The sequence below is a fragment of the Salmo salar genome, chromosome ssa29 (genome assembly GCF_905237065.1).
Source record: "Salmo salar chromosome ssa29, Ssal_v3.1, whole genome shotgun sequence".
Taxonomy (NCBI): Eukaryota; Metazoa; Chordata; class Actinopteri; order Salmoniformes; family Salmonidae; genus Salmo; species Salmo salar.
Window position 1 is genome coordinate 36736007 of NC_059470.1, and position 22783 is coordinate 36758789.

General features: G+C 43.2%; 1 protein-coding gene across 1 annotated transcript in view; it reads right to left on the bottom strand.

Moving 5' to 3' along the window:
• LOC106591314 (nuclear receptor coactivator 2) overlaps positions 1–19826 on the bottom strand; it is a 164105-nt gene extending 144279 nt beyond the window's left edge. The window contains 1 exon segment of the mRNA XM_045710715.1: positions 19481–19826. The gene's annotated coding sequence lies outside the window, so the exon portion shown is untranslated.
• Positions 19827–22783: the final 2957 nt, after the last annotated feature.

Sequence of the window (22783 nt, forward strand, 5' to 3'; positions counted from 1 at the left end):
GTACATGAAACTGTTTTAATGTGAATCCAACCCTTGTATTCTAGGTTCAGTACTGTACATGAAACTGTTTTAATGTGAATCCAACCCTTGTATTCTAGGTTCAGTACTGTACATGAAACTGTTTTAATGTGAATCCAACCCTTGTATTCTAGGTTCAGTACTGTACATGAAACTGTTTTAATGTGAATCCAACCCTTGTATTCTAGGTTCAGTACTGTACATGAAACTGTTTTAATGTGAATCCAACCCTTGTATTCTAGGTTCAGTACTGTACATGAAACTGTTTTAATGTGAATCCAACCCTTGTATTCTAGGTTCAGTACTGTACATGAAACTGTTTTAATGTGAATCCAACCCTTGTATTCTAGGTTCAGTACTGTACATGAAACTGTTTTAATGTGAATCCAACCCTTGTATTCTAGGTTCAGTACTGTACATGAAACTGTTTTAATGTGAATCCAACCCTTGTATTCTAGGTTCAGTACTGTACATGAAACTGTTTTAATGTGAATCCAACCCTTGTATTCTAGGTTCAGTACTGTACATGAAACTGTTTTAATGTGAATCCAACCCTTGTATTCTAGGTTCAGTACTGTACATGAAACTGTTTTAATGTGAATCCAACCCTTGTATTCTAGGTTCAGTACTGTACATGAAACTGTTTTAATGTGAATCCAACCCTTGTATTCTAGGTTCAGTAGTGTACATGAAACTGTTTTAATGTGAATCCAACCCTTGTATTCTAGGTTCAGTAGTGTACATGAAACTGTTTTAATGTGAATCCAACCCTTGTATTCTAGGTTCAGTAGTGTACATGAAACTGTTTTAATGTGAATCCAACCCTTGTATTCTAGGTTCAGTAGTGTACATGAAACTGTTTTAATGTGAATCCAACTCTTGTATTCTAGGTTCAGTAGTGTACATGAAACTGTTTTAATGTGAATCCAACCCTTGTATTCTAGGTTCAGTACTGTACATGAAACTGTTTAATGTGAATCCAACCCTTGTATTCTAGGTTCAGTACTGTACATGAAACTGTTTTAATGTGAATCCAACCCTTGTATTCTAGGTTCAGTACTGTACATGAAACTGTTTTAATGTGAATCCAACCCTTGTATTCTAGGTTCAGTAGTGTACATGAAACTGTTTAATGTGAATCCAACCCTTGTATTCTAGGTTCAGTACTGTACATGAAACTGTTTTAATGTGAATCCAACCCTTGTATTCTAGGTTCAGTAGTGTACATGAAACTGTTTTAATGTGAATCCAACCCTTGTATTCTAGGTTCAGTAGTGTACATGAAACTGTTTAATGTGAATCCAACCCTTGTATTCTAGGTTCAGTAGTGTACATGAAACTGTTTTAATGTGAATCCAACCCTTGTATTCTAGGTTCAGTACTGTACATGAAACTGTTTTAATGTGAATCCAACCCTTGTATTCTAGGTTCAGTACTGTACATGAAACTGTTTTAATGTGAATCCAACCCTTGTATTCTAGGTTCAGTACTGTACATGAAACTGTTTTAATGTGAATCCAACCCTTGTATTCTAGGTTCAGTACTGTACATGAAACTGTTTAATGTGAATCCAACCCTTGTATTCTAGGTTCAGTACTGTACATGAAACTGTTTTAATGTGAATCCAACCCTTGTATTCTAGGTTCAGTACTGTACATGAAAATAAGCAGCTGTCAATATGCAGGCTAATTAAACATGTTAAAATGGAACCATATTGTGGTGTGGGGAGCGTTGTTATTCTACCTCGTTTATTTGCCGAGGATGATTTTAGAATACAGAGACAAATCATAAGGTCAGTGGCCTGGAGGAGGATTGTAGAGATGCTGGTGTTGATGGTGGGGGGGGGAGAGAGATCTGCACAACATTGACCTTCTGATTTTGTCTCTGTATTCTAGCAAAGCAACATCATATAGAATTGGAAAAGCAGCGATGATTGGTTGTTTTGGTTGTGCTTACCCGGAACTAAAGACAGGAAGAACTGTTTTATGAACAGAGGAGTTTCAAGCAAACATCTGCTCCTCACCCGATTGGTTAACAGCAGCGGTGGCCGTGTGAAATTTGCATATAAAGTATTGCAGAGATGAACTTTTTCTACCACTACGCAAGCAAGTGTTCTCGCCTTCCCACAATCCCCTGCACATTTCTCCAGCTTCCCTCGTTGAAAATGAACGCGAGTAGAACTTCTCCTGCCAACTACGCTTCTTCCAACAGCCAGCGTCATTCCCTCTTCCTCTCCTCCTCTTCCTCTCCTCTTCCTCTCCTCCTCTCCTCCTCCTCTCCTCTCCTCTTCCTCTCCTCTGCAGACAGAAACTCGGTCATTATCCCACGGCTCATCCCTCACGCCCACCGAGGGCCTGTCACCAAGCCGTTACCGTGACAACACAGCGCGCACAACGACTGGAGATGGAGGTCTATTAGATAGAGGGGGAGGGGTTAGTGATATGGTATGTCAATAATACAGGCTACTATGGGCATTAGGCCACTGTAGACAGCGGTAGCATCCCAAATGGCATCCTATTCCCTATGTAGTGCACTTATTTTGACCAGTGCTCATAGAGCAACAGTAGTGCACTAAATAGGGAATAGGGTGCCATTTGGTTCACAAACCGATGGAGCTCAACATTTCCTCTGGTGAGGTGAGTGGAGCTGCTGGTTTCCTTTGGCACCGCTCTTAAAATGGCCGTCTCCTTTGGCAGCGCTCTTAAAATGGCCGTCTCCTTTGGCAGCGCTCTTAAAATGGCCGTCTCCTTTGGCAGCGCTCTGAAAATGGCCGTCTCCTTTGGCAGCGCTCTGAAAATGGCCGTCTCCTTTGGCAGCGCTCTGAAAATGGCCGTCTCCTTTGGCAGCGCTCTTAAAATGGCCGTCTCCTTTGGCAGCGCTCTTAAAATGGCCGTCTCCTTTGGCAGCGCTCTTAAAATGGCCGTCTCCTTTGGCAGCGCTCTGAAAATGGCCGTCTCCTTTGGCAGCGCTCTGAAAATGGCCGTCTCCTTTGGCAGCGCTCTTAAAATGGCCGTCTCCTTTGGCAGCGCTCTGAAAATGGCCGTCTCCTTTGGCAGCGCTCTGAAAATGGCTGTCTCCTTTGGCAGCGCTCTGAAAATGGCCGTCTCCTTTGGCAGCGCTCTGAAAATGGCCGTCTCCTTTGGCAGCGCTCTGAAAATGGCCGTCTCCTTTGGCAGCGCTCTGAAAATGGCCGTCTCCTTTGGCAGCGCTCTGAAAATGGCCGTCTCCTTTGGCAGCGCTCTGAAAAGGGCCGGCGTAGAGTGGAGACACACAGCACACATTAAACACGTGAACGCTAGTGCTGAGCAACTAACCGACATTGCTGTTTTTTTAAGACAACTAATTGACCAACATTGGTTCAATTATTTGAATTCCATTTTGTATTAACTGTTCTATAAGCTCAATGCCACATTGCACAGTTTCTCTAGAGATAAATCATATCCAGCCTGAACTGTACGATGTAGTAGGGAGATGTAGTTATCAATAGGCCAGTATTCTACATAGTTTAGTGCAGAAAACATGGTCATTAACTACAACGACCATAATCCATTGCTTGCCTACTTGTCAAGTCTGTGTTACTTTTACACCTACTATGTTATGTTAGTGTGGGGCAGACAGAGACAGCTATAAACCTACTCGTTAAAACCAGCTAGAGAGATGTAGAGACTGGAGAGAGACAGGGATAGGTTTGGTGATTTCACATAGCACCCTATTAGGGCTTTTGCCTAAAGTAGTGCAGTATACAGGGAACAGCTGGTGCGCGATGTTTAACATTAAAGTAATCTCGAGGTATTGCTCGCCTGAGGTAGAGTACCTCATGATAAGCTGTAGACCACACTATCTACCAAGAGAGTTCTCATCTATATTATTCGTAGCCGTCTATTTACGACCACAAACCGATGCTGGCACTAAGACCGCACTCAACCAACTCTATAAGGCCGTAAACAAACAAGGAAATGCTCATCCAGAAGTGGCGCTCCTAGTGGCCGGGGACTTTAATGCAGGCAAACTTAAATCAGTTTTACCAGCATGTCACGTGTGTAACTAGAAGAAAGAAAAAAAAAATTCTAGCCCACCTTTACTCCACACACAGAGATGCATACAAAGCTCTCCCTCACCTTCCATTTGGCAAACCTGACCATAATTCTAATCTCCTGATACCTGCTTACAAGCAAAAACTAAAGCAGGAAATAGCAGTGACTTGCTTCATATGGAAGTGGTCAGATGACGCGGATGCTACGCTACAGGACTGTTTTGCTGCACAGACTGGAATATGGTCTGGAATTCATCCAATGGCATTGAGGAGTATACCACCTCAGTCATTGGCTTCATCAAAAAGTGCATCGATGACGTCGTCCCCACAGTGACCGTACGTACATATCCCAACCAGAAGCCATGGATTACAGGCAACATCCGCATCGAGCTAAAGGCTAGAGCTGCCGCGGGACACTAATCTGGACACTTATGAGAAATCCCGCTATGCCCTCAGATGAACCATCAAACAAGCAAAGCGTCAATACAGGCTTAAGATTGAATCCTACTACGCCGGCTCTGATGCTCGTCGGATGTGGCAGGGCTTGAAAACTATTGCGGACTACGAAGGGAAACCCAGACGCGAGCTGCCCAGTGACACGAGCCTACCAGACAAGCTAAATGCCTTTTACGCTCACTTCGAGGCAAGAAACACTGAAGCATGCACGAGAGCACCAGCTGTTCTGGATGACTGTGTGATAACGCTCTCGGTAGCCGATGTGAGCAAGACCTTTAAACAGGTCAACATTCACAAAGCCGCAGTGCCAGACGGATTATTTTCATATATAAAATCTCTATGGGTGGCCACGGAAGGAGACTTGTATGGCATTGAAGCTCATCTGGAGGTTAGTTAACACAGTGTCCAAAGAAGGGCCAGAATTATACAGAATGGTGTCGTCTGCGTAGAGGTGGATCAGAGACTCACAAGCAGCGAGATCGGCATCATTGATGTATACAGAGAAAAGAGTCGGCCCGGGAATTGAACCCTGTGGCACCCCCATAGAGACTGCCAGAGGTCCGGACAACAGGCCCTCCGATTTGACACACTGAACTCTATCAGAGAAGTAGTTGGTGAACCAGGCGAGGCAATCATTTGAGAAACCAAGGCTGTTGAGTCTGCCGATAAGAATATATCTATGCTGAGTCCTCTATCACAACTGGTACAATTCCAATATAAAAGTATTTGTTTTCTCCAAAGTTGCCGAAATGCCATGTGCGTCCACTTATCAGTGCATTCCTTACAACCTAACCATTACGAAACATCCTAATGAGGAAGTGCCTTTTTGTTGTTGACAAAATGCGACACTCATTGACCTTCATACAAAAATTCCTCACTTTCATGGTCTTATTTTCGTGGACAGATTTTGGGCAGAGTAAAACCTCTTGCTTCGCCTCTTCATCTCTGCCTGTAGTTAGCCATCTGTTCTCTCGCTAAAGGAGGGGGGGAGGAGGGGATAGAGAGAGAGAGAACGAGGGAGAGAAGGGAGAGAGAAAGAAGGGAGCAAGAGAGAAAGAATAAGGAGAGAGAGAGAGCACAAGAGAGAGACAGAGGGACATTCCTCGTCAGTCCGTACATTGTCACTAATCCTAGGTAACAACCGTCGCTAAGCAATAGTCTCCTCCCACTAATCCTAGGTAACAACCGTCGCTAAGCAATAGTCTCCGCACACTAATCCTAGGTAACAACCGTCGCTAAGCAATAGTCTCCTCCCACTAATCCTAGGTAACAACCGTCGCTAAGCAATAGTCTCCGCACACTAATCCTAGGTAACAACCGTCGCTAAGCAATAGTCTCCTCCCACTAATCCTAGGTAACAACCGTCGCTAAGCAATAGTCTCCGCACACTAATCCTAGGTAACAACCGTCGCTAAGCAATAAACTCCGCACACCAATCCTAGGTAACAACCGTCGCTAAGCAATAAACTCCGCACACCAATCCTAGGTAACAACCGTCGCTAAGCAATAGTCTCCTCACACTAATCCTAGGTAACAACCGTCGCTAAGCAATAGTCTCCTCACACTAATCCTAGGTAACAACCGTCGCTAAGCAATAGTCTCCTCACACTAATCCTAGGTAACAACCGTCGCTAAGCAATAGTCTCCTCACACTAATCCTAGGTAACACAAACACATGCAGTGAGTCCAAACGAATAAAAACATCCAGTCATGAAACCTTGATTAACCCAATCCTAAATCCAGCACGATGAGACAAAGACCAACACGCCAAAATATAATACTACACTACTGTATCACCCTGTGTAGCTCCGATCCGATCACAGGATTTAACCCTGACCCCATCCGTAACCTGAGAGGACTGGAGGAGCAGCGTAATATAACCCTGACCCCATCCATAACCTGAAAGGACTGGTGGAGCAGCGTAGTTTAACCCTGACCCCATCCGTAACCTGAGAGGACTGGAGGAGCAGCGTAGTTTAACCCTGACCCCATCCGTAACCTGAGAGGACTGGTGGAGCAGCGTAGTTTAACCCTGACCCCATCCGTATCCTGAGAGGACTGGTGGAGCAGCGTAGTTTAACCCTGACCCCATCCGTAACCTGAGAGGACTGGAGGAGCAGTGTAATATAACCCTGACCCCATCCGTAACCTGAGAGGACTGGAGGAGCAGCGTAATTTAACCCTGACCCCATCCGTAACCTGAGAGGACTGGAGGAGCAGCGTAGTTTAACCCTGACCCCATCCGTAACCTGAGAGGACTGGTGGAGCAGCGTAGTTTAACCCTGACCCCATCCGTAACCTGAAAGGACTGGTGGAGCAGCGTAGTTTAACCCTGACCCCATCCGTAAACTGAGAGGACTGGTGGAGCAGCGTAATATAACCCTGACCCCATGACCCCAGTTTACTAACGTAAGGTCGCACAGAGTGCCAAGCACTACTCTAGATATCCTTTTCTTACACTTCAGTCTGTGTGTAGTGCTCTCTTTCACACACTATCATATTGAACACACACACACCTATAGGTCTCCATTACACCCCAGTCTGTAGGGAGTGGAGGTTGACTTGTCCTGTATCTTACACTTCACACAGAGAAAGCGGCCCGGGACAGTTCTCACACACACCAGTTAGACAGCAAGGTCATTCAGTTGAGTGAGGAGTGTCGCGGTCTATAAATAGATGAAAAACATTATACACTGGGGGACAGTGGCCACATGAAATAAACTAACAGTGATTAGCCTGCTCTTCCACTCTGATTTCACCTCTTTCCAATCCTGATTGGAAGAAAAACAACAAGCACCTTTCAGCCTGGGAAAGAGAGAAAGAATAATCTCTCCCTCTCTCTCTCTCTCTCTCTCTCTCTCTCAAAACATATGTTTACAATGCCAAAGCAAGTGAAATAGATACAACAAAAGTTTCATAAACCTCTCCCACAGTCTCCCTCTCTCTCTGTGTCTTCCTCTCTTTCCCCCCCTCTCCCTGTCTTCCTCCCCCCTCATGTAGACTACTACTAAATACAGTAGGCCTAATTCATCATGAAGACTACTACTAAATACAGTAGGCCTAATTCATCATGTAGACTACTACTAAATACAGTAGGTCGACTTCATCATGTAGACTACTACTAAATACAGTAGGTCTAATTCATCATGTAGACTACTACTAAATACAGTAGGTCTACTTCATCATGTAGACTACTACTAAATACAGTAGGTCTAATTCATCATGTAGACTACTACTAAATACAGTAGGCCTAATTCATCATGTAGACTACTACTAAATACAGTAGGTCTAATTCATCATGTAGACTACTACTAAATACAGTAGGCCTAATTCATCATGTAGACTACTACTAAATACAGTAGGCCTAATTCATCATGTAGACTACTACTAAATACAGTAGGCCTAGTCTAATTCATCATGTAGACTACTACTAAATACAGTAGGTCTAATTCATCATGTAGACTACTACTAAATACAGTAGGCCTAATTCATCATGTAGACTACTACTAAATACAGTAGGTCTAATTCATCATGTAGACTACTACTAAATACAGTAGGTCTACTTCATCATGTAGACTACTACTAAATACAGTAGGCCTAATTCATCATGTAGACAACTAAATACAGTAGGTCTACAGTGAGGGGAAAAAGTATTTGATCCCCTGCTGATTTTGTACGTTTGCCCACTGACAAAGAAATAATCAGTCTATAATTTTAATGTTTGGTTTATTTGAACAGTGAGAGACAGAATAACAACAAAAAAATCCAGAAAAACGCATGTCACAAATGTTATAAAATGATTTGCATTTTAATGAGGGAAATAAGTATTTGACCCCCTCTGCAAAACATGACTTAGTACTTGGTGGCAAAACCCTTGTTGGCAATACAGAGGTCAGATGTTTCTTGTAGTTGGCCACCAGGTTTGCACACATCTCAGGAGGGATTTTGTCCCACTCCTCTTTGCAGATATTCTCCAAGTCATTAAGGTTTCGAGGCTGACGTTTGGCAACTTGAACCTTCAGCTCCCACCACAGATTTTCTATGGGATTAAGGTCTGGAGACTGGCTAGGCCACTCCAAGACCTTAATGTGCTTCTTCTTGAGCCACTCCTTTGTTGCCTTGGCCGTGTGTTTTGGGTCATTGTCATGCTGGAATACCCATCCACGACCCATTTTCAATGCCCTGGCTGAGGGAAGGAGGTTCTCACCCAAGATTTGACGGTACTTGGCCCCGTCCATCGTCCCTTTGATGCGGTGAAGTTGTCATGTCCCCTGAGCAGAAAAACACCCCCAAAATAATAATGTTTCCACCTCCATGTTTGATGGTGGGGATGGTGTTCTTGGGGTCATAGGCAGCATTCCTCCTCCTCCAAACACGGCGAGTTGAGTTGATGCCAAAGAGCTCCATTTTGGTCTCATCTGACCACAACACTTTCACCCAGTTGTCCTCTGAATCATTCAGATGTTCATTGGCAAACTTCAGACGGGCATGTATATGTATTCTTGAGCAGGGGGACCTTGCGGGCGCTGCAGGATTTCAGTCCTTCACGGCGTAGTGTGTTACCAATTGTTTTCTTGGTGATTATGTTCCCAGCTACCTTGAGATCATTGACAAGATCCTCCCTTGTAGTTCTGGGCTGATTCCTCACCGTTCTCATGACCATTGCAACTCCACGAGGTGAGATCTTGCATGGAGCCCCAGGCCGAGGGAGATTGACAGTTATTTTGTGTTTCTTCCATTTGTGAATAATCGCACCAAATGTTGTCACCTTCTCACCAAGCTGCTTGGCGATGGTCTTGTAGCCCATTCCAGCCTTGTGTAGGTCTACAATCTTGTCACTGACATCCATGGAGAGCTCTTTGGTCTCGGCCATGGTGGAGAGTTTGGAATCTGATTGATTGATTGTTTCTGTGGATAGGTGTCTTTTATACAGGTAACAAGCTGAGATTAGGAGCACTCCCTTTAAGAGTGGTGGCCAACTACAAGAAACGTCTGACCTCTGTGATTGCCAACAAGGGTTTTGCCACCAAGTACTAAGTCATGTTTTGCAAAGGGGTCAAATACTTATTTCCCTCATTAAAATGCAAATCATTTTATAACATTTGTGACATGCGTTTTTCTGGATTTTTTTGTTGTTATTCTGTCTCTCAGTGTTCAAATAAACCTACCATTAAAATTATAGACTGATTATTTCTTTGTCAGTGGGCAAACATACAAAATCAGCAGGGGATCAAATACTTTTTTCCCTCACTGTACTTCATCATGTAGTCTACTATTAAATACAGTAGGTCTACTTCATCATGTAGACTACTACTAAATACAGTAGGCCTAATTCATCATGTAGACTACAACTAAATACAGTAGGCCTAATTCATCATGTAGACTACTACTAAATACAGTAGGCCTAATTAATCATGTAGACTACTACTAAATACAGTAGGTCTAATTCATCATGTAGACTACTACTAAATACAGTAGGCCTAATTCATCATGTAGACTACTATTAAATACAGTAGGTCTAATTCTTAATGTAGACTACTACTAAATACAGTAGGCCTAGTCTAATTCATCATGTAGACTACTACTAAATACAGTAGGTCTAATTCATCATGTAGACTACTACTAAATACAGTAGGCCTAATTCATCATGTAGACTACTACTAAATACAGTAGGCCTAATTCATCATGTAGACTACTACTAAATACAGTAGGCCTAATTCATCATGTAGACTACTACTAAATACAGTAGGTCTAATTCATCATGTAGACTACTACTAAATACAGTAGGCCTAATTCATCATGTAGACTACTACTAAATACAGTAGGCCTAATTCATCATGTAGACTACTACTAAATACAGTAGGCCTAGTCTAATTCATCATGTAGACTACTACTAAATACAGTAGGCCTAATCTAATTCATCATGTAGACTACTACTAAATACAGTAGGCCTAATTCATCATGTAGACTACTACTAAATACAGTAGGCCTAATTCATCATGTAGACTACTACTAAATACAGTAGGCCTAATTCATCATGTAGACTACTACTAAATACAGTAGGCCTAATTCATCATGTAGACTACTACTAAATACAGTAGGTCTACTTCATCATGTAGACTACTACTAAATACAGTAGGCCTAATTCATCATGTAGACTACTACTAAATACAGTAGGCCTAGTCTAATTCATCATGTAGACTACTACTAAATACAGTAGGCCTAATTCATCATGTAGACTACTACTAAATACAGTAGGCCTAATTCATCATGTAGACTACTACTAAATACAGTAGGCCTAATTCATCATGTAGACTACTACTAAAATACAGTAGGCCTAGTCTAATTCATCATGTAGACTACAACTAAATACAGTCGGTCTAATTCTTAATGTAGACTACTACTAAATACAGTAGGCCTAATTCATCATGTAGACTATTACTAAATACAGTAGGTCTACATCATGTAGACTACTACTAAATACAGTAGGCCTAATTCATCATGTAGACTACTACTAAATACAGTAGGCCTAATTCATCATGTAGACTACTACTAAATATAGTAGGCCTAATTCATCATGTAGACTACTACTAAATACAGTAGGTCTAATTCATCATGTAGACTACTACTAAATACAGTAGGCCTAGTCTAATTCATCATATAGACTACAACTAAATACAGTAGGCCTAGTCTAATTCATCATGTAGACTACTACTAAATACAGTAGGCCTAATTCATCATGTAGACTACTACTAAATACAGTAGGTCTAATTCATCATGTAGACTACTACTAAATACAGTAGGTCTAATTCATCATGTAGACTACTACTAAATACAGTAGGCCTAATTCATCATGTAGACTACTACTAAATACAGTAGGCCTAATTCATCATGAAGACTACTACTAAATACAGTAGGCCTAATTCATCATGTAGACTACTACTAAATACAGTAGGCCTAATTCATCATGTAGACTACTACTAAATACAGTAGGTCTAATTCATCATGTAGACTACTACTAAATACAGTAGGCCTAATTCATCATGTAGACTACTACTAAATACAGTAGGCCTAATTCATCATGTAGACTACTACTAAATACAGTAGGTCTAATTCATCATGTAGACTACTACTAAATACAGTAGGTCTAATTCATCATGTAGACTACTACTAAATACAGTAGGCCTAATTCATCATGTAGACTACTACTAAATACAGTAGGTCTAATTCATCATGTAGACTACTACTAAATACAGTAGGCCTAATTCATCATGTAGACTACTACTAAATACAGTAGGTCTAATTCATCATGTACTTGTGTGGCGTTTGCTCTGCAACAATAACCCTGCCTCCCTGTATACTTTCCATTGTTTAACAAGTTGACATCCTGCTTGTTGAAGTGTCTTGGCCTAGAAGCCCCGGGTTGACCGTTGGCAAGCACTCTGTCATGTTTAGCCCTGAGCATGGAATGTGGCGCGGGCGCGCGGCTGGTGTGACGAGAGAGAGAGAGAGATCTAACAGAGACTGACTTAGTCTGTATGTTTCCACAGACAGGCAGTGTTCCGTGTGTGTGTGTGTGTGTGTGTGTGTGTGTGTGTGTAGGTAGTTACAGTGATTCTAGAGGAGGACTGCTGGTCTGATACACATCACTGACACCAACTGTCTGTCGAAGCTGGATTACAGTACAGTCCCTGAGTCCTGGGCCTGTCTTCATGAGGCATCGAAACGGAAAACAAAAACGGACTGAAAACAGGGAGTTGCTACCTGAAATTGTCCAATTAAGAACACAGATGTCTGTTTTCCGTTGCAAAACGTTTTTCTACGGTGTGCGCACTAAATGAACACGACCCAGGGTCAAGCAGAAGAGCGCTCTCAGAAAACAGAAACGCACTTCAATGTTTAAAAAAAAGGGCACAATAAAAACACTAGTGCCCTTAACTATGGCACAGAGTCTTGTTGGATTAGTCTCTCAAACATAATAGGCTACTGCCACAACACAACCTACAACACATCGGTGAAAAGCATCGACGACCGAGCTATAAAGCAGTGATATGAAACCATGACGACGGCCTTCCCTGTACCTACACAACTGAGCCCTCAGCGCTTCCCCCGTCGAGCCAATCAGAAGGCAGAGTCCCAAAGGGCACCCTGTCCCCAACAGCCCCTGGTCTACAGTAGTACACTATAAAGCAGGGGTGTCCGAAGTCCAGAGGGCCACACTGAAAATGTGTTATATTTCCTTGCTGTCAAAATAGTCCACGACTTAATTTTCGATGCTCCCCGACTGTCTAGTGATTATTAGTGATCTGGACAGTCAATAAACTATATGAATGTAGGTCTATTGTCATTTATACACTGTTTCAATTTGGTTTTAGTCATTTTGTTAAGAATATTGACTTTGTTGAATCCGGGTTCACAATTTTTTTTTTTTTTTCAACAACTGTACACATTCATAGTATTAAATCAAATGGAATTTCTCACGCTTAGTAAAACAGGTTTTAGACTAACAGAGAAATGCTTAATAATAACTAGGCTATAAACACAGGGTACCAGTACTGAGTCAATGCTCAGGGGTACGAGGTAATAACTAGGCTATATACACAGGGTACCAGTACTGAGTCAATGCTCAGGGGTACGAGGTAATAACTAGGCTATAAACACAGGGTACCAGTACTGAGTTAATGCTCAGGGGTACGAGGTAATAACTAGGCTATATACACAGGGTACCAGTACTGAGTCAATGCTCAGGGAGTACGAGGTAATAACTAGGCTATATACACAGGGTACCAGTACTGAGTTAATGCTCAGGGGTACGAGGTAATAACTAGGCTATAAACACAGGGTACCAGTACTGAGTCAATGCTCAGGGGTACGAGGTAATAACTAGGCTATAAACACAGGGTACCAGTACTGAGTCAATGCTCAGGGGTATGAGGTAATTGAGGTAGATATGTACATATAGGTAGGGGTAAAGTAACTAGGCTACAGGATATATAATAAAGAGTAGCAGCAGCGTATGTGAGGAATCCCCCCCCCCAAAACAAGGGTCAATGACGATAATCCAGACAGCTATTTGATTCAATATTTAGCCGCATTATTTAGGACGCTCAAGACAAAAGATTCATCGGCTACAGTCAAACAAACAAATTATTTTGAACAATGGGAAGATAAAAAAAAACGTGGTTTCATAGAAAATACATTTTCTTGCCATAGCCAGGATTCGATCTTGTGCCTATGCTGCAGTCTGATCCCAAATCGCCTGTCGTAAATCTGCTGAGCTACAGTTCAGGAGCCAACAACAACAACAACATCTAAACTAAACCGGTACACAAGGTGTCCAGTAGAGGTCAGCGTTTCAGATATCGAATTTCTGCAACAAACATTTCGAAGAAAGAAAATAAAATAACAACTTGACCGAAAGAAGAGTCGGACGTCATTGATCACGTGGTTGTTACTTTTAAAACAAGAAACCTAGTTTTACAACCATTATATACTTACAAAAGGTGGTGGCTCCATTTTACTGGGCCGATAGGGAGACTGCATCTGATGGTCAGTCTCAGCGGAGGAAGAGGGCAGCAGACTGAGGGTAACCAATCAGCATCCCTTTGCGCTCTCTTTCCTCCAATGACAGTGACCAAAAAAGGGACAAGAGTCTTTCCAGCTGATGGAAAACTCGAGTCGCAACTCATTATTTCTACCTCATGCACAGATTCATGTTGTTACTCCTATGGACCAGAGAAAGTGAAATATTCCTCCGTATTAAATACAACCCAAGCCACTAATACTAAAGGAAGCGTATCAATACACATTCCTACTCATTCACTGCAGCTGCCGTGCTGTTGTCAGGTGAGTAGAAGTAAGCATAACATGCATTTTATGGCTTTAAAAAAAAAAAAAAAAAGAAGTGTTGAATAGAAAGTGTTGACAGTACTGAGTAAAAACAAACATGAACTCACTCGTAAAAACAGCAGCTCTTTGCTGTATTCGTTGACAGTCTCTCTAGTCGTGGTTTTAAACGTTTAGAAATCTCACCGAATCAACTTTACTGTATCATTCTTTTACACCTGCTACATTACTGCAGACACGGTCATCTGAGCCATGCAATTGGCCAGTGGTAGGCCTATAGTGCACTTGATTTGCTCCTCTTGGGCCCACCGGGGAAGGCAGAGTTTGTACCTTCTGACATATGAAATGGTTCAAAATGGGAACACTATCACCTACCTGGTGCGCAGGACAGCTGAATCGAGCGTACCTAGACCAACAGTCCCGAGATAAATAAATAAAAAAAATAGGAATGCTTATCGTTGGGTTTTTTACAGAAATGTTCGGCGATCGACTAGGAATGCCTTGCAGATTGCGTAATCGGTGACCACTGTTGTAGACTAAGTCTAAGTAAGGTCTAGCAGAGGTGGAGGCCACAGCGGGATCCACTGACTGAGGGATCAAACAAAGCTTTGTACGTCATTTATCCCGTGGTAACTGCTTGTGAACTTTACTTGGGGTTTGAATTAAACTTTTAACTCACTTTTACATATTAACAAAAACCTTTAGATCCTTAAATTTGATAATTACCAATAACTACTAGAGCGGTTTTTATTTACAATAACCTTTTGAGAAATACATTTTTTGTATCTAAATAGGATCTCTCAAAATCCGATACTAGTGTGCGACGATTTCAGGAGAGAGTCCTCAGCTGTGTTACGTTCCCCAGCAAGACAACCCCCAAAAAAATGTTGCTCAAACAACAGGGAACTAACAAAGAGTCACTGACAACAACCACAACTAACCAAGTGGGTCTGAAAGATGCCTAGCAACAACAACTGGGACCTAAAAGACACCCACCACAAGGAGCCCACTAAATTTGCCAACTAAGAGGCAAAACAAAAGAAAAACCCACACCAAACTTAAAAAAAAAAGACAGGAAGCAAACCGAAAAGGTGGTACAAAACAAAACAAAAAAAATCAGATAAAGGATTGTTTGTCAAGAAATAAAAAAACAGGGAAAGCCAACTAACTAAAAAGGTGTTAAACTTCCAAATCTACACAGACAACTGGAGCACTGGGCCAGCCACTAGTGTGGGAGATCTGGTATCAATGGTTGTCATTGGTTACCACAGCATCAGCCATCATTAGGACTTTGTGGCTGTGGTAACTAGTGACAACCTGTATGGTATCAAATCGTCCCATCACTAAGCGCCACTGTCACATCACTATGCCAGGCCTGCCAACTTTTGAAGAAAGCTTGGAGAGTGAGATTTGCTTTGTGAATTTCATTTACCCCCTGGCACAACCCTCAGATGGCGAGTTACCCTTAAAACAGTTATTACTGTTTTAAAGCTTAATTTCCTGCAATTCTACATATTTTGGCATGGCTTAGTTCTATGACCAGGGTGTTAAAAATTTAAAAAAATTTTAAAAACAGGTCAGGTGTATTCGGGGTGGTTTGAACATTCAATTAAAACTCCAAATTCGACGCCTTTGTTACTGTGAGATGTTTTGGGAACTATTTTTTTTTTTAAGTATGCTAATAATTGTTTTTATACATTTTTGGGGTGGTAATGAAATGAGATAGGGAGGCTGGCAAATGGGGAGGCCGGGGAAAAAAGACGGGGGGGGGGGTTCCGGGGAAAAAAGAATGGGATAGTTGGAAGCAGCCTTTTCCTTGTCACAGCCTAAATGTCAATCATTAAACAAGGGGACTAATGCAAGTAGGGACTAAATCAACTTTCGTACATGCTGTCAAAAGGCTGCATTCTGCCATATGGACGGGAGTAACAGCAAAGTATTATTTTTTATTTTTTTACAACATTGTACATAAAATAGCGCTACCTTGCGTTTTATTTTCCAGTTTTATTAACTCATTGGAGAACGTTCTCTCTCCATTCAGCGCCACTCTAATCTTAAGGGGCGTTTCTTTAAAACGCCATCCAATCCCCTTTATCCTTTACATAACTAGACCAATCATATGCTTCAAATGTGCCAGAGTTCACAGTGCTGTGGCAAGACAGGACAGAGGTTCCCCTCGTGCAACCTGGTCTCATACACTAGAGGTAACATAGTAAATGGAAACCTGGACCCTCAAATGAGAATGATACAGTATGTTAATTAAATATTTAGTATGGTTACAGAAAAGTTACTTAATGCAAAAATTAAAGCCGGTTGGTTGTAGTGGACGGGCGTTTAACGCGAATGTCTAGCAACCTAATGGTTGCATGTTCAGCTGTCATCACAGACAACTATAGCATTAGCGCTATTTAGCAACTACTTAATACTTTTTAGCTACTTTACAACTACTTAGCATGTTAGCTAGCATGTTAGCTAACCCTTCACCTAACATTAACCCTTTTAGCTAACCCTAGCCATTTTAGCTAACCATTCCCCTAACCTTAACCCTTTAACCTAAGTCCCAACCTTAAGCCTAACCTTAACGCCTAGCCTAGCTAACGTTAGCATTAGCCACCTAGCTAACATTAGCAACGACAAATTGGAATTTGTAACATATCTTACGTTTTGCAAATTTGTGTCATATTGTATATTTTACAAACCCATAACATATTGCACAAACTGAAATTCATAACATATCAAATGATTGCTGGACATCCACTAATTAATACATATCATTTGAACTTAACATATCATTACAAGTGAAATACCAAGAATTTACATACATAATAATACGAAATGCTCTGAGACCAGGGTGACTCGCGATGTTTAAATGCAAGCGCAGATGCTCCGATTTCAAAACGATGTGGAGGACAGTTGAAAAGATAAAACGCACTGAGACTATACAATTGACTAATTAATTTTTTTTAATGAAAGCTGTACTTTTCAATGCGTTTATGATTTAAGAGGTGTGGCGTGAGAAGAGGTTGAAACGCATGAGAGCTTGGCTGCGCTGTTCCGCACGTCATCGCACTATGCAACCTCGCCTGCGTAGACTGTAAATAGGTCATTAAAACCCACTTTCTAAAGAAAAGTACAATTACATGAAGGCTATCTGCTCTCTTTCTACCCGGGGGGAGAGAGACAAACGCAACGCGATAGGAACGTTCCTTCAAAGGGGGGTGGAGAAACTGTCCTGGGGGGTGGAGAAACTGTCCTGGGGGGGTGGAGAAACTGTCCTGGGGGGGTGGAGAAACTGTCCTGGGGGGTGGAGAAACTGTCCTGGGGGGGTGGAGAAACTGTCCTGGGGGGGGTGGAGAAACTGTCCTGGGGGGGTGGAGAAACTGTCCTGGGGGTGGAGAAACTGTCCTGGGGGGGTGGAGAAACTGTCCTGGGGGGGTGGAGAAACTGTCCTGGGGGGGTGGAGAAACTGTCCTGGGGGGGTGGAGAAACTGTCCTGGGGGGGTGGAGAAACTGTCCTGGGGGGGTGGAGAAACTGTCCTGGGGGGGTGGAGAAACTGTCCTGGGGGGGTGGAGAAACTGTCCTGGGGGGGTGGAGAAACTGTCCTGGGGGGTGGAGAAACTGTCCTGGGGGGTGGAGAAACTGTCCTGGGGGGTGGAGAAACAGTCCTGGGGGGGTGGAGAAACTGTCCTGGGGGGGTGGAGAAACTGTCCTGGGGGGTGGAGAAACTGTCCTGGGGGGGTGGAGAAACTGTCCTGGGGGGGGGTGGAGAAACTGTCCTGGGGGGTGGAGAAACTGTCCTGGGGGGTGGAGAAACAGTCCTGGGGGGTGGAGAAACAGTCCTGGGGGGGTGGAGAAACTGTCCTGGGGGGTGGAGAAACTGTCCTGGGGGGGTGGAGAAACTGTCCTGGGGGGTGGAGAAACTGTCCTGGGGGGGACAGTCCTGGGGGGGTGGAGAAACTGTCCTGGGGGGGTGGATAAACTGTCCTGGGGGGTGGAGAAACTGTCCTGGGGGGGTGGAGAAACAGTCCTGGGGGGGTGGAGAAACAGTCCTGGGGGGGTGGAGAAACAGTCCTGGGGGGTGGAGAAACTGTCCTGGGGGGTGGAGAAACTGTCCTGGGGGGTGGAGAAACTGTCCTGGCGGGGTGGAGAAACTGTCCTGGGGGGGTGGAGAAACTGTCCTGGGGGGGTGGAGAAACTGTCCTGGGGGGGTGGAGAAACTGTCCTGGGGGGGGTGGGGGGACAGTCCTGGGAGGGGGACAGTCCTGGGGAGGGGAACAGTCCTGGGGAGGGGGACAGTCCTGGGGGAGGGGAACAGTCCTGGGGGAGGGGAACAGTCCTGGGGGGTTTGACATCGTCACAACACTGACTTGGTTTGACTCCACACCGCTTAACGTGACTTCGTGTCCATTCAGTTTGACACCGCTATTGAGAAATACCACTGGTGTAACGTTGCAACTTTACCACCAAGCGACATGGTAGCGAAGCACTGCACGATGCAGAAAGAAAGCTGACTCACTAAAGTCACTCATTTAGGGAACATTACGTAAACCAAGTTGTTAACCTTTATATTTAGATTTACGGTAAGGGTGAATCAGGATATGAGAAATCCCATCACTGCTCTGAATTTAAAAGCCCGCTCAACAACAAAAAAACCCACAGTTAAATATCCAAGGAGAGAGAGAGAGAGAAAACATCCACTGTTACTAGCTAAAGGTTAGCTAACGATACCCGGATCGGTGAACTTCATACCGACAACAAAACACACTCAGAAATACGAAGTATTCCCCGGTGCACCAAATGCAACAACAAAAAAACACACTGCATGTCTGTCAAGCACAGAAACGACTAGTGAAAATTGGTCCAAGTGTTGCGGCAAAGGCAAAAGAAACACCATGTTTTTTACGAACTCAGTCACTCAAGTAGCAGGAAAACATGTCTAGTTAGCTTCCCGTGTGGTAGCTAGCAGCTAGCTAACCTACCTTAACACCGACAACCGTTTCACACATCCAATCCCATCGCAGAATTAAACACCAAAAATAACACGAATTGCAACAACACCCCCCTATCCCCCCTCCAAAAAATAAAACCCCAGCGAACCCTTGATAAAGCCCACATGCGGTACTTACGACGTGAAACTTTCCGTCGGCCTGTGCTGTGTTAAATCCCGTGTGTTAAACCCGGTCTGACCTTCGGTCGGGAGGAAAAGCTATTTACCGCTAGCTAACTGTGCTGCGGCCATGTTCCTCCGACTGCTGCTGCTGGCTGCTGGCTGCCTGCTGACTGCTGCTGCTGGCTCAAACCCCGACGCTGCATGACTGGCTGCTTGTTTATCTCGCTAGAAAGCCTTCCCCCCTACCACACACACACACACACACATCACATCACATCACCGCACCACAGAGAGGAGATACTCCGGTTAGCGGGGGGGATCTCTCTCCGGTATGGAAGGCAGCGTTGCTTTGCACAGACCAAACAGAAACAACCTGTCAAAGTGGTGATATAGCACGGAGAGACAGCGGAGAGAAACACCCGTGATTTAACTACTTCATCAAACAGGATGCATAGTTATTTAACATGACTTGACAGCATAGATAGACTATAGCCATAACCAATTTACATCTACTTACAGCAACATGTAGGCTAAATACACCTATTCCGTTATATATGTATTATTAAGGATCCCCCAGGTATATCCCTAGCAAGTAATATTACAGGTACTTATTACAAAAATAGTAAAGGTATCTTATTTTGTTTTTTATTGTGAATAGTTTGATTAGGAACATGGGGTAAACATATCAGACAATGACTATTGCTGCAGATGAAGTATACATCTCAAATGGCACCCTATATTCCCTCTATAGTGCACTACGTTTCACAAAGGCCCTATAGGTTCCCGGTCCAAGTAGTGCACTAAGAAGGGAATAGGATGTCATTTGGGATGCAGAGAAGTAAAGTGATGAGCAAAGCAGAAAGAACCAGAGATGATTCTAGAGTCTGACTCAGGTCTTGTGTAGAGAGGACTGCACACACACACACACACACACACACACACACACACACACACACACACACACACACACACACACACACACACACACACACACACACACACAGAAACACACACACACACACACACACAGAAACACACACACACACACACACACACACACACACACACACACACACACAGACACACACACACACACACAGAAACACACACACACACACACACACACAGAAACACACACACACACACACACAGAAACACACACACACACACACAGAAACACACACACACACACACACACACACACACACACACACATTTTAAAAACTTTTTTTGAATCCACAAATCACTTTGCAGTAGTGAATGATTCACACACACACACACACACACACACACACACACACACACACACACACACACATACACACAGAAACACACACACATACACACAGAAACACACACACACACACAGAAACACACTGAAACCAGACACACAAATTGGTCTGATACTCAGTAATCAGCACATCCTCCTACAGTAGTCATGAATTAAAGGACCACATGAGCAACAGGGCATGAATGCAGCTTATCTCAGTGAATGAAGATAACACAGTGTTCATCACAGAGCAGACTAGACCTTGGACACTAGACAGCAAAATATCCCTCCTCCTCGTCTCGGTTGATAGCAAGAGCATAATAACAAACATCTCCCTAAACATCTGGTCTACGTCCCGTACGGGCACCCTATTCCCTTCACAGTGCGCTACTTTTGACCAGGACCCATATGGTTGTGCACTCTATAGGGATTAGCGTGCCATTTTGGACACACACGGATGTCAGTTATACGTTAATAACGTAGAGAAAGACATGTGACGTTGTCTTTTTGAGACACAGACAAGCCTACTGCTTCAGTACAGAACAAGCTTTTAGTCTGTCATGGACACTAGCCAATCAGTCACTCCAGACGGACGTTTGTTCCCTATATAGTGTGCACTACTGTTGACCAGGGTCAATGTAGTGCACTATGTAGGGTGCCATGTCGTGCACTATGTAGGGATTAAAGTGCCATTTAAGGACTCACAAGGGTTCTAGAGTGGCGCAGCGGTCTAAGGCACTGCATCTCAGTGGTAGAGGTGTCACTACAAAACCCTGGTTCGATCCCGGGCTGTATCACAGCTGGCCGTGATTGGTAGTCCCATAGGGCGGCGCACATTTGGCCCAGCGTCGTCCCGGTTAAGGGAGGGGTAGGCCATCATTTTAAATAAGAATTTGTTTTTAACTGACTTGCCTGGTTAAAAAAAAGGTTTCTACGATTCTGCAGGGGATTCTTCTGTTTATTTTTGCAACGTCACTTTGGTCTCCAGGGAAGATTCGTAGAAATGAGGATAACCTAACAATTGTCTGTTGATAAACGTGTGGCTAAGTACCTCTCCTTCAAGTCCTTATCTACTACAACAATTCTAGCTGAATCAGCGTTCTACTTACAGGTTTCAACTGATAAATGGGGTTATTACAACACACAGGTCTCCTGAATAGCATCAGCAGTATTAAAACCACTGCTATTACATAACATTAAGGTATTAGGCCACCTTGATTCCTGTGATAATGGTCTACTCACCAATTAAATATAGGCCACATTTGCATAAACTGAAGATTTTCCCATTAAATTGACTAAATTGTGCAGGTTATCTTAGGACTTTATATTTAAATGTTTTAACCTAACACTTGATTGGGCAATTATACACTGAACAAAAATATAAACGCAACATATAAAGTGTTGGTCCCATGTTTCATGAGCTGAAATAAAAGATCCCAGAAATGTTCCATACGCACTAAAAGATTATTTCTCTCACATGTTGTGTTTACATCCCTGTAAGTGAGACATTCTCTTTTGCCAAGATAATCCAACCACCTGACAGGTGTGGCATATCAAGAATCTTATTAAACAGCATGACCGTTACACAGGTGCACCTTTTGCTGGGGACAATAAAAGGCCACTCTAAAATGTGCAGTTTTGTCACAACACAATGCCACAGATGTCTGAAGTTTTGAGGGAGCGTGTAATTGGCATGCTGACTGCAGGAATGTCCACCAGAGCTGTTGCCAGAGAATTTAATGTTCATTTCTCTACTATAAGCCTCCTCCAACATGGTTTTAGAGAATTTGGCAGTAGGTTCAACTGGCCTTACAACCGCAGACCACGTGTATGGCGTCGTGTGGGTGAGCGGTATTGCTGATGTCAACGTTGTGAACAGAGTGCCCCATGGTGAAGGTGGGGTTATGGTATGGGGCAGGCATAAGCTACGGACAATGAACAAAATTAAATTTTATCGATGGCGATTTGAATGCAAAGAGATACCGTAATGAGATCCTGAGGCTCATTGTCGTGCCATTCATCCACCGTCATCACCTCATGATAATGCAT